This window comes from Brachycentrus maculatus, unplaced genomic scaffold, assembly GCF_059751285.1.
Source record: "Brachycentrus maculatus isolate JH-2025_06_01 unplaced genomic scaffold, ASM5975128v1 h1tg000004l, whole genome shotgun sequence".
In the NCBI taxonomy this organism is placed as follows: Eukaryota; Metazoa; Arthropoda; class Insecta; order Trichoptera; family Brachycentridae; genus Brachycentrus; species Brachycentrus maculatus.
In genome coordinates, this window is record NW_028280759.1 from 1,550,626 (window position 1) to 1,562,162 (window position 11,537).

Genomic DNA, 11,537 nt, shown 5'->3' on the forward strand with positions numbered 1-11,537 from the left:
AACGTCATAAATCAAAAATCGTCAATTTTCAGTTGTGCATGTTTTCGGAATGCCCAGAAAATGTACTATATCCCAGCAAAAGCGGCATATTTTTAACTTAATATTTACCCGCTACAGGACAAAAAGTGTTGGTTTTGCATTTTTAAAAAGGTATGGTTTAATTTATTTTAATAAACTAAATATTTTTCAAATGGTGAAAAAACATTCAGTTTTTACCTAAAAAGATCTGATGCACAGTAAAAAGTCCAATAAGTGGCTTGGTATTTATTTTTAATACATTACAATCTTAATATTTTTTAATACATGGTAAATATTTTTTTTTGATATATGACGTTGTTGAAAGGAGTGAGCGATATCCCAAATAGGACATATTCGATATTACTTCCTTTCTCTGGGTCTTCGAAGAACTCTTGCATTGCTGACCATGTCCGTCTAGGGTATCAGAAGTACTCTTTGATAATTCACATCTCAAATGCGAGATAAATAGAAATAAAACCAAAAAAAGTTAATGTAAAATATATATTCATAAAAATGTATTTTTTTGATTATTTACAAGAGTGGTTTAAATTAATATTCACATACCCGTGTAACATAAAAATATTACATGTTAACATATCAGACGCAACCGCGACCGCGACCGCGGTTGGGGCCACAGAATACCGTCACAGAATATGGTCACAGAATACCGAAAAATTGGTTTGTGACCATTTCAGCAACCAGTAATGTCACACGGATGAACTTAAACTAATTAGATAATTATCCAAAGAGTGCACCAAATAACAGTGTTAGAATCCCAAGAGACTGGCCATCTTGAGGTTTGGTGCTGTCAGGGTACGACTGGCCGACTCTTGTAGCATCAGCATCTTGCGATGGAGCTCCTGCCACCAGTATCGACAAGCACATCAATGCCAAGATGATCTGTAAATAAACACAAGCACATTTAATAACATTACATTATGTACATCAACCATTATGAAACGTACGTTGGGAAAATAAGGATGAAAGTAGACTGAATGCAGTCGAAATGCAATCCCTAAGATGAATGTTCGGCAAAACAATGTATGATTGATATTCGAACGGTGAAACAAAGAAAGAATGCAAACGTGAGATAAGCATTATCGATAAAATTAAGAAAGGTGTGTATGTGTGTGTTAATATGGTTTGGACACATGGAGCGAATGAGTGAGGAAAGAACGGCAAAACAAATTTATGAGGCGAATGTAGTAGAAAAAAGGAGCAGAGGAAGACCGAAGAAAACTTGGCATTATCAGGTAAGTCAAGTACTTGACAACGGTCGGGTTATTAGTCGAAATAATCGGCGGGTATGTATGAGGAGGTGCATGAATGTGGAAGAGGCGAAGAATGTTTACAAATATAGAGTGGTATGGCGTTTTATTTCTCTTCCTACCCCTGCAGAGAGGTGGCGTCATTGTGCCACTTCAGTTAGTTAGCTACATTTCTAATCTATTCACAAGGTAATGCCTTAAATTATCACAAAGCACAAATTCAGCTTTTTTCTTTATGGATGGACAGGGGTATTTCTAAAGCTTATAAAAATTTCCTTCAGAATTATAGGTCTGAAATTTTTGGCGGGAATCTTTCGAACAATATCAATAAATAAAATGGCATCATGACACCGTGACCAATAAAAAATAATTTAATTTCTCGAATTTACGTTCCATTTGGCGGGAACCAGACCCGCAACAGTGAATGATAAACATTGTTTATGGAAGGAAATTCAAATGGATATAGTAGGAATTCAAAATGAAAATAAAAATATGTAATGGGAAAAAATATTATAACTCACCAGCTGTAGTTTCATGGTTCAGTTTAAGATACAAGTACCTACTCGTTATAAGAATAAGAATGAATTGTGTTGTATGTTAAATACTGAATTCGCTTTATATACAAATGTTGATTTTTTTTTTAATTTGTGAATATGAGGAAGTATTTGTGCGATAATATTTGCACTAGTGTATTAATTTTGTACAAAAGTTCACTGAGTAAATAGAACAGGGGTGTCCATCATATGGACCATAGGTAGGCTTGCCAGATTTATGAAATGTTCAACCGGGACACCGGAATGCCCCCAGCGTACGGTACAGTGAAATAAATGACAGTCCTAAATAATCCTTCACAATTTTTTTTGTCATCTATAATCAAATTTAATTTTTATCTAGACGAGCTTAACCATAGGTACCAATTTAGCTGTTAGTTTGATTATTAGATGTGGGTAAGATCCGGTCCTTCAAAAGATCCACATCAGTGCATCTATATCACCCAAGATCGGATCAAAGGAACGATGGATCTTATAGGTTATTCTGGTATTTAATTGATTTAGCAAAATCAGTATCGTTGGCGGGTCAAATAAAAACGCGGCTGGGAAAAGGGAGAATTTTTATTACATTTTCTCTCTTAAGTAGAGGAGAATTTCCATTGCAAATCGTATCGGTGACGGGAAAAGTAACAGAAAAACGGAAACTTAAAATGAAGCTTTACTTTTTCCTTCACAACTCTCAGTGAATTAGTGAAACAGTCACTGAATCAAGAAAACAAAAGAACCTGACTGTCCGGCACATAGTCCGGAGTACCCCAACAGAAGATACCCTCCTGGCCTTAAAGACCTTCATGAAGCTACGCCAGGAGCCAGGAGCCGTCAAGTGGATGGAGAGTCTGGATCTGTGCATGTAACGCAGCCCAACAACTTAGAAAACTTTGTACTTCTTACTAAATGCCATACGAAAATTAAAACATACACAATCAAGAAAAGATTTGTCGTTCCCTAGATCGAATCAACGGCTTAGTATTCGTGAACAAGATTCTTCTCTCTATCAGTGTATTTAAAAATGAATCGTTGAGATTTGACTGTTCATCGTTCGAACGACACATGATTAATCTCAAGTTATAGAATATCTAGTTATTTTCTATAACTTGAGATTAATACTAGACTAAAAACAGCAAAAATATGTGACATTGTAAATAAGACATCCCCTAATTCCAAATCTAAATATAATATAAGATACTTATCGATTTTTAAATCTGATAATTGATAATGTGACCTTTTTTGTTACTTTAAATATTTTAGACATAAGCGTATGAATTAAAAAATGACTTCTTTACTCGTTACTTAATTTGTATTTTATATTCGTCAATTTAAAGCTGATCACGCCAATAGTGCACAAATTTGGTTACGTATTGCGTATTTCTAGTTCCTTTTATTGCTGACGATTTCATATTAAAAAAATATAACTATCCAGAAATTTAAATCTACAAATAGTAAAAGTAGTAGAATACCACCCAGATTAGGTAATCGAAAAATAATAAAAAGTTATCCATTAATCACATCTCTAAAAGCTATTATTATTATTTAAAAACTGCTTTTGGACTGCTGCATAGGAAATATAATGCGCTGTTCAATTTCACCTCGATTTATTGGTTACGTATTGCGTATTTCTAGTTCCTTTTATTGCTGACGATTTCATATTAAAAAAATAAAACTATACAGAAATTTAAATCTACAAATAGTAAAAGTAGTAGAATACCACCCAGATTAGGTAATCGAAAAATAATAAAAAGTTATCCATTAATCACATCTCTAAAAGCTATTATTATTATTTAAAAACTGCTTTTGGACTGCTGCATAGGAAATATAATGCGCTGTTCAATTTCACCCTCGATTTATTGAAATTGGTAAACCCTTTCTTTTCCAAAAATAAATATTTTCTAGTGTGTCTGGAAAAACCTCAGATAACTAATTTGTTAAACATACAAGACAAATAACCCAAAATATCAGATGTCACAGTGTTTGTGTGCAGACAAAAAAAGTTTTTCATTTTATTTTCCTCATCAGCATATCCTTTTTTCAGTAGATATTTAATGGTCGTTTTTATATGATTGATGTATACAGGGGTGGGCTGGAAGATGGTCAAAGGAGTTTGTGCTACACCTTAATTAATTATTTAAAAAAAAATTCATTTCAGTTTCATAGAATATTTAAAATTTTCTTTTACGCAGAGTACCTATGTATATTTAGAACCCAATATTTTTACCCCCAATTTACTGATTTAAAAAAATCACCATTAAAAAATATTTGTTTCTCTTTTACGTATATTCTCTTTACTTTTAATTAATTTTTTAAACATGTAAACATAAATAATAATTATTAAACCCCCTCCTTTTTCACCACCTTCATGAATATCTCGTAAAAGAGATTGTGTTGTAAATATAAGTCATATTAGCTATCCACCCCTGGATTTAAAGATTCCTTTAGGCAATTATTATTTATTTTGTTAATTATTTAAAATAATCGGGTGACCATTTATCATCGTAAAGGAGTAAAAAACACAAATATACATTTTGGTTACATGAAATTATATCGCACCAAACCAAAAGGTATTCATATAATATGTTAATGTTTTATTATTAATTTTCCAACGCTTTCCTGGATTTTTTTTATTATTTCTTTTTGTAATTTGGACTACGTGAAAAGGAAAAATAGGTTACAAAAGGGGTTAAAAGTGACTTTTAGTTACACTTCGATTTGCGTATTTCATCAAAATGGGATGATATGGCAATAATTAAAAATAAAAAACGTTTTTGCAATCTATTCTAAATAAAAGGCACCTCCAAACGCTGTAGTTTTTTTGTGCTGCAGTGCTGTAGGATACCTTTGATAAATTTTTATGTTATGTATAACATAACAATTTTATATAACCCAGTAAGTCTGATGACATTTTTTTGTATTAATAAATTTTAAAAATATGTAATCAACTTCAAGAAGAAAGGATGTAGGTATACTTCACAACTGTAAAATATACATGATGCTCATTGGTGAGCAGTAATGTAAGGCATATTTTGTTTATTTGTGTTTACTAAATCTTTTGGGAGTAATATGATAATGCCATCGTAATGCGTAGGTAACAATTCAACTTTACATTAGAATTCAGGAAAATACTAAAAGACCAGGAAAAACATAGTAAAAATCCCTCGCCGTTCAAAAATCATTTTAGTTACCGAAAATTAGAAATTATAGCAAACCTCCTAATTTTTTTTATTCGAAAAGTTTTTGGACCCATGGTCTTTTTATGAACGTAATTTTGACTTTGTATTGTAACCTTTAACTTCGCTTTCAGATACGGAGGGTTGGTGTTGCATCGCAAACCCGTTCATTCATATTTTAAAAACCTTCCCGAACATAAATTTAAAATGTCCAAAAGATATTAAATTATGGCTAATCTATTGTTGATCCCTGAATATTTGACGGTTTCACACATTGCTGCCAAATTCGTCAAAATTAATAATGACTAAGATTTATTTTTTTAACTCGTCAAATACGAGAAACTTCTTGCTAAAATTTATTTTATTTACATCATATACCAAAATACACATGTATGTATTAGCATTTTTTTCGGGTTTTCAAACATGTCACGTTTATAAACAATGTGATTTATTGCCGAGCTAATGACGTTTATTAAGTATTTAAAACTTTTGAGCCCGTTTGTGGGTCCATATTAGCAACTTAGACATTCATTCCTAGGTCCTGGGTTTGATTCCTTTTGGCCATTAGCTCTGGATACAGCTATTTGAATCCGGGCTCTGGAGCTGATTTATGTTTTATCACAATATTTCCAGGTTATTCAAGTTGTTATGAAGGGAATGTTTAAGGGACCAAACATTCCCTTCATAGTAACTTGAAGAAGGTATTCCGTTTGAGTCTTATTAGCACATGCCAAATATAGTCGACATTCTTTGTCTTGATAGCCTTGTACTGCCTTATGCATCATTTAATGCGGGAAAAAAAGAGTAAGAAGAAGAACAGTCATATTTTTATATATTTTTATTATTTAATGTGGTTACAAAGTTTTTTTTTAAAATTAATTTTCTAAACATTTCTACTTACAATTTTAAAATTAAAAACGCAATTCTCTCCAATAAAGAGACTGAGCTCTTGTGCTTGGAGAGGGACTTACACGTGTTAGTTATGTTTGTTGGTAAAATAATTAATTTTTATTATAAATATATATATATATATATATATATATATATATATATATATATATATATATATATATATATATATATATATATATATATATATATATATATATATATATATATATATATATATATATATATATATATATATATATATATATATATATATATATATAAACTGTATATTCTTTCTTAGATTAACATATGTAAAATTTATTTAATTCATTAAAAAGCTATGATATAATATTATATATTTGTGTTTTATTTTATATAACAGTTCATACAAAAATCATTCATAAAAGACAATAAAATAATTTAACATTCCTGTGACAAGTTTCATACTGATAAATATAATATGGGAGTTTTGAAATATTCTAGATTTTTAGTTTTATCCGATGAATAATTTCCCAAACAACTTGTAGAATTTGATAGAAGCGTCATCTTGCGGTCTGCTGCTGTCAGGATAAGAATGGCCTATTCTCGTGGGATCACTGTCTTGAGATGGAGCCCCTAATACCAACACTGATAGGCACACTAGAGCCAGGATGATCTGTGGATTAAAAAAATAGAACAATTATTATTAAGGAGTTAAAGTTAGGAGGAGAAAGACAAACACTCACAGAGTACATTTTTAGAAGAAAGAGGCAAACAAATGCATATTGAAAATAAAAAAGAAAACTAACTGTGAAATATTTGAGTACTGGAATAAAACCATCATTTGTTGGAGTGATAAAGCGTTATCCGTATCTGCCTCCGCGGTGTAATGGTTAACGTGTTTATCTACCGTGCTGGAGGTCCCAGATTCGATTCCCAGGGGGGGTCAAATAAATATAAGTGTTTTTTTTACTCTAACATTTATTCCATATTACCTTGGACTGGTACCTAAAGCGGAGGGCTGATCACCTTTCCTTCATGTGTTACCGATCAAGATAACACTGCGTTTGTATGATGCAGTGCTCTATGCACCATTGGGGTACGGATAAGGGTTTGAATGATAAAGCGTTATATAATAACAGTCTTATTTGTCTGCGCAGATTTATTTTACCCGTAAATGATTTATTCCAGTGCCTTATGCACGATTGCATGTGCATAAGGGTTAGTATTGTAGTAGTAGCAGTATAGTAGAATAAAATTAATATAACTGTAGGGTATATTTACTGTATGTAACAAAAATGGTTGAATTTTTGTCATCTCAAGATAAATGAAGAAGAATATGGAAGTCTGGGTATTTACAGGGCTTGTGACCTATCAAAGGCTGGTTAAGTGATCACTTTACACACGTGTAACATTCACTATTTTACCCATGATTTACAACCACACAACTCAAATTTTCAAACTCCTAGATACAGTATGATCAATTTAATGACACAGTACATATTATATATGAGTTCACAACAGCCATCTGTCTTGGATTAAGAAAGCTTTTATTTAGCAGAGACCCTTTTATAAGTATACAAGATCTGAACCATGGATTATTTTTACACATTCACAATGTTGTAAAAAAGTTTGCTGCTAATATTCTCACAAAATTGGTTATGAATACTCTACTGGCTCTCACAAAATTACAAATAACATATTTTCAGGAACTTACCAATTGTATTTTCATTTTGGCACTGTTATTTAACTGAATCCCTAATGAATGGAATAACCGATGTAGGTAAGTAATTTATAATTAAAAATAAAACTATCACGATCTTATATATCTAATTGTTAAACTGTTAGTGTGTCAACTAAAGTGGGGGTGTTTGAGAAATTTCAAAATTCTAATATTTGTTAAGTTTACTTTCTTTGTAAATTTTTACACGTCCAACGAAATTTTAAGATAAATAATTTGATTCGTTCATAATTTTTCTGCCCAGTTAATAATGATGTGCTAGTATTGAGTAATAATTGAATGGCTCAACGACCCACAGACAGGGGCTCGTCTCAATTTATGTAATCAATAAAATAAATATATTTTAGGCAATAAATCAAGATTTATCAGGTATGTATCCATCCCTGAGAAGACAACGTGTTTTTCATGACCGGTTGGAACAATAGTAATAAAAATAAAAGTAGTAATAAAAACAATGTTTGTGTTTTAATAATTTTATAAAATCTATTAACAATTTATGATTGTCAAAGAAAAATTTATCGCATTACAAATTTATTCCATAAAGCTTTTAATTGTTTTATAAACACTTTTTGTTAAAGTTTTTTTTTAATTTTTTCATAGCTACAAATAAAAGTTGTAAAAAACAAAGTTCGTGTTTTATTCGTTTTATAATACATGTCAAAAAAATATGCAAATCAAAGAAAAATAACATTGGATTACAAATTCATTACAAAATTAGAAAACTTATTTTCATCCATTTAACGATATTAAATACATTGTATTGAGATATTAAATACATAGTATTTCTTAGAATCTATCGTCACGTGTTTCGATGCATTCCACCTGTGTCACGATAAATTTAAAATACATGAATTTGTAATAAAATTTGCGAATCGTAAGAGCAAGTAAATTTTACTAAGAAATGTTCAATTCATGATTTTTCCTTATGGTTTGTCAATAGTATTTTAAATAAATATAATATAAATTAAAGTTTATTTTATTTTACAATACTGGAATAGCTACATTTTGTGACGTAATTATCGGTGACACCAGTACGTATATGTACATGTATGTTGCACTTTCTCGTGTTATTTTATTTGGAGAAGCGTGTTGACAATGATTATCCGAGAAATACTAGTTTCTTCAGGAGAAGAAGTTTTAAAATCTTGAATGGTATGATGTCAGATGGATTCACGTCGTAGTTGGCAGCGGTGTCGTTGGCAGAATCATCGTCGGCTCCGGAGCCATAACTGTTGGATCCGCCATCAAGGAACGGAGCGGCCGATACTCGCATAATTACAAGTAGGAAGAAATAAAATATCTGCAAAAAGGTACATTATATAATTTCATTCATTTTCTTCAATAATTCGTCGCTAACATCGTCTCCATTTGATAAAAAAAATCGCGTTTATTAACTCCAATCGTTTTATAAACTCTCGAATATATTATATAAATTGACAAAGGTACTTGAAAAAACAAGTCTACTATCAAAATTGTTTAAAAATATATATTTGATAATTATATTTTGTCAAATGTGAGGAGAAAAATTACGTGCCAGCGGTGAATTTTTCTTCAAAATCAAAATGTCTCCTTTAAATTTATTTATCAATTTATTAATGCAAACCCAACTAGTTTTGAAACTACAGACGTTCTCATCAGCAGGTGAAAAAACAAACTGTATTTTTGTGTTTTAAAATGCACATTAAAAATATGCATTTTTACAAATTGGTAACTGAGAACTAGGTGATTTTTATTTAGAATTTCATAATAATATTCATTAACCAAAGTTTTCTGATTCATGGATATAAAAAAAAAACTGAAAATGAAATATTATTAAATATTTTAGCTCTAGTAAATAGCGCTTCTCGTAATAAAATATTTATTTAGGAACAAAGGCCTTGCATTTTCATACAGAAAAAATGTTCCAAAGAGTACGTTCATTAAAAAATATGTCTTATGTAGTTTTATACACAGTCTTAAAATATGTTTTTTTAATAGAAGACTACCGTTTTTGTAAAGAAGATATTTAAACATTTGTTTTGTAAAATGAAAGCTTTTTACGTTTTTTTACAGCTTTTTTCCTTGATCCGGAGGACCAATTTAAGCAGTCTTTTATATACATTCATATAAACCAAATGATAAAATGATATTAATGACAAATTGAAAAAAATAACGCGAAAGCTTGTGAACCCGCCACATTGAAATGAACCAGAAAAAAATAGTGAAAATGTATCCTGAATTGTAAGTATTAGCCATGTTATTATATCATATTTCGTAAAAATATTTGAAAAATACGTAAGCTTCAGTTTTTTATTTATTAAAATGTAAAGATGAAATATTATTACTACAGTATAATAAGCCTCACTAACCGATATACACTCCTGCAGTGAATTCTATAAAATAATATCATATTTATTTATCGCTTGACAAACCTACTGCAAAATTTTACTCAAATTTCAAGGTTTCCTTCTAATTTTCTTTCATAAAATGATTTTAATCTTATTTTTTTTAAATAACTGTCATTTGTCCTGTTTTTAAAGAAAACCGTACATCAATGCAATTAATTAATAAGTACATCAATAAATAATACTAATTCGAACACAAAATACACAAACTGAAGTTAAAAGGCAACACTCATTTTTAAAATATTTTTGCACAGATTTTATTGTCAATTTTTAATTTATTTTTCAATTTATATTACTGCTATTTGCAAGAAGCTAACTTTTATCGTAAAATGAATTCCTTAATTATAGGAAAATATATAAAAAAAATAAATTGGTTAAAAACTATAAAATATAAAAATAAATACGTAAATTCTGGGAGTAGTATAACACACTCACCATTTTATGCCTCATTGCTTTGTGAATTTTTAACTATTGATGATCCATCGCGACCATATTTATAAGATTGGGTTATTTATCATCAAGATCTTCTGTTCAAGAATACATTGTTTGTATTAACATAGATTACCAATCTTTATTATCACGGCCTTTTAATTGTTTGCGTAAAAATAATGTAAAGAAAACCCAAATAATATTTAAATAATTTATAATAAAAGGTGATCGTAAATTGAAAAACAAAATCTAAAAGAACTTAGGATCGTTCATAAATAATCGATTTGTGTGAAAGTCGGGAAGGTTGGGAAAAATATATATTCATCTTTATTAATAAAGACTCTCCCTTACCTAAAACTTATATATTTAAAATAAATAGTTATATTTTAAATAAACGAAGTCCTTTTCTGTTTATTAAAAATATATATGTTCCTGATTCCAATATATTCGGGAAATTGTTGGTAATATCATTTCCATCTGACTGAAGATCTTCTACCTTGGAAACGAGTATTTATGCTGTCATCATCAATTTACTTAGCAATACTCGTATACTTATTGTTTCTCAAGTACTCTATCACACATAGTAGAAATACTTATACATATATTGTATCATATTAAGTACACCTCTTTAAAAAAAATATTTACATAATACTAGCTTCAATTATTAATAAGCAGGAAAAGGGTAAAGGTTTGTTATTTTAGTTATTGCTTACCTTCAAAAACAATATTAAAAATTATGTCTTTTATAGGAACATCAATAATATCTTAAAATTAATTGAAAAATCACCATAGTTTTTCAGAGATGAAGATGGACCAATGGATGTACCATGGATCCCTGTTAGTGAGGTATATTCTAGATAACACTTCACATGGTCGTAGATTACTTGAGCAGCGAGATACGTAGGATATTACTATATAATAAAGAGCTTTATAGACTTTTAGAAACTCGCAATATTTTCACAGTTTTCAGACTGAGACTACCTTAGTCTAGAGAGGTACTTTTCTTCCAAGGAACATCGTGAATAAAAAGTTAGACCATCGAATATTAGATCGGAAAAATCAAACCTTTGGTGTTTAAACTATACCAGCAAGGGGCAGTGGATTGAAAAAGATGG

At 30.0% G+C, this 11,537-nt stretch overlaps 3 long non-coding RNA genes across 3 annotated transcripts; 1 reads left to right on the forward strand and 2 right to left on the reverse strand.

Moving 5' to 3' along the window:
* Positions 1-505: 505 nt before the first annotated feature.
* On the reverse strand, positions 506-1,899 carry LOC148313913 (uncharacterized). The gene is made up of 2 exons (XR_015838436.1): positions 1,808-1,899; positions 506-918 (listed from the first exon to the last, which is right to left on the reverse strand). It is a non-coding gene; the product is annotated as an uncharacterized LOC148313913 (long non-coding RNA).
* Positions 1,900-8,232: 6,333 nt separating this feature from the next.
* Positions 8,233-11,128, reverse strand: LOC148313914 (uncharacterized). Its single transcript, XR_015838447.1, has 2 exons — positions 10,429-11,128; positions 8,233-8,909 (listed from the first exon to the last, which is right to left on the reverse strand). It is a non-coding gene; the product is annotated as an uncharacterized LOC148313914 (long non-coding RNA).
* Positions 8,788-11,309, forward strand: LOC148313915 (uncharacterized). The gene is made up of 3 exons (XR_015838468.1): positions 8,788-8,919; positions 9,662-9,829; positions 11,215-11,309. It is a non-coding gene; the product is annotated as an uncharacterized LOC148313915 (long non-coding RNA).
* Positions 11,310-11,537: the final 228 nt, after the last annotated feature.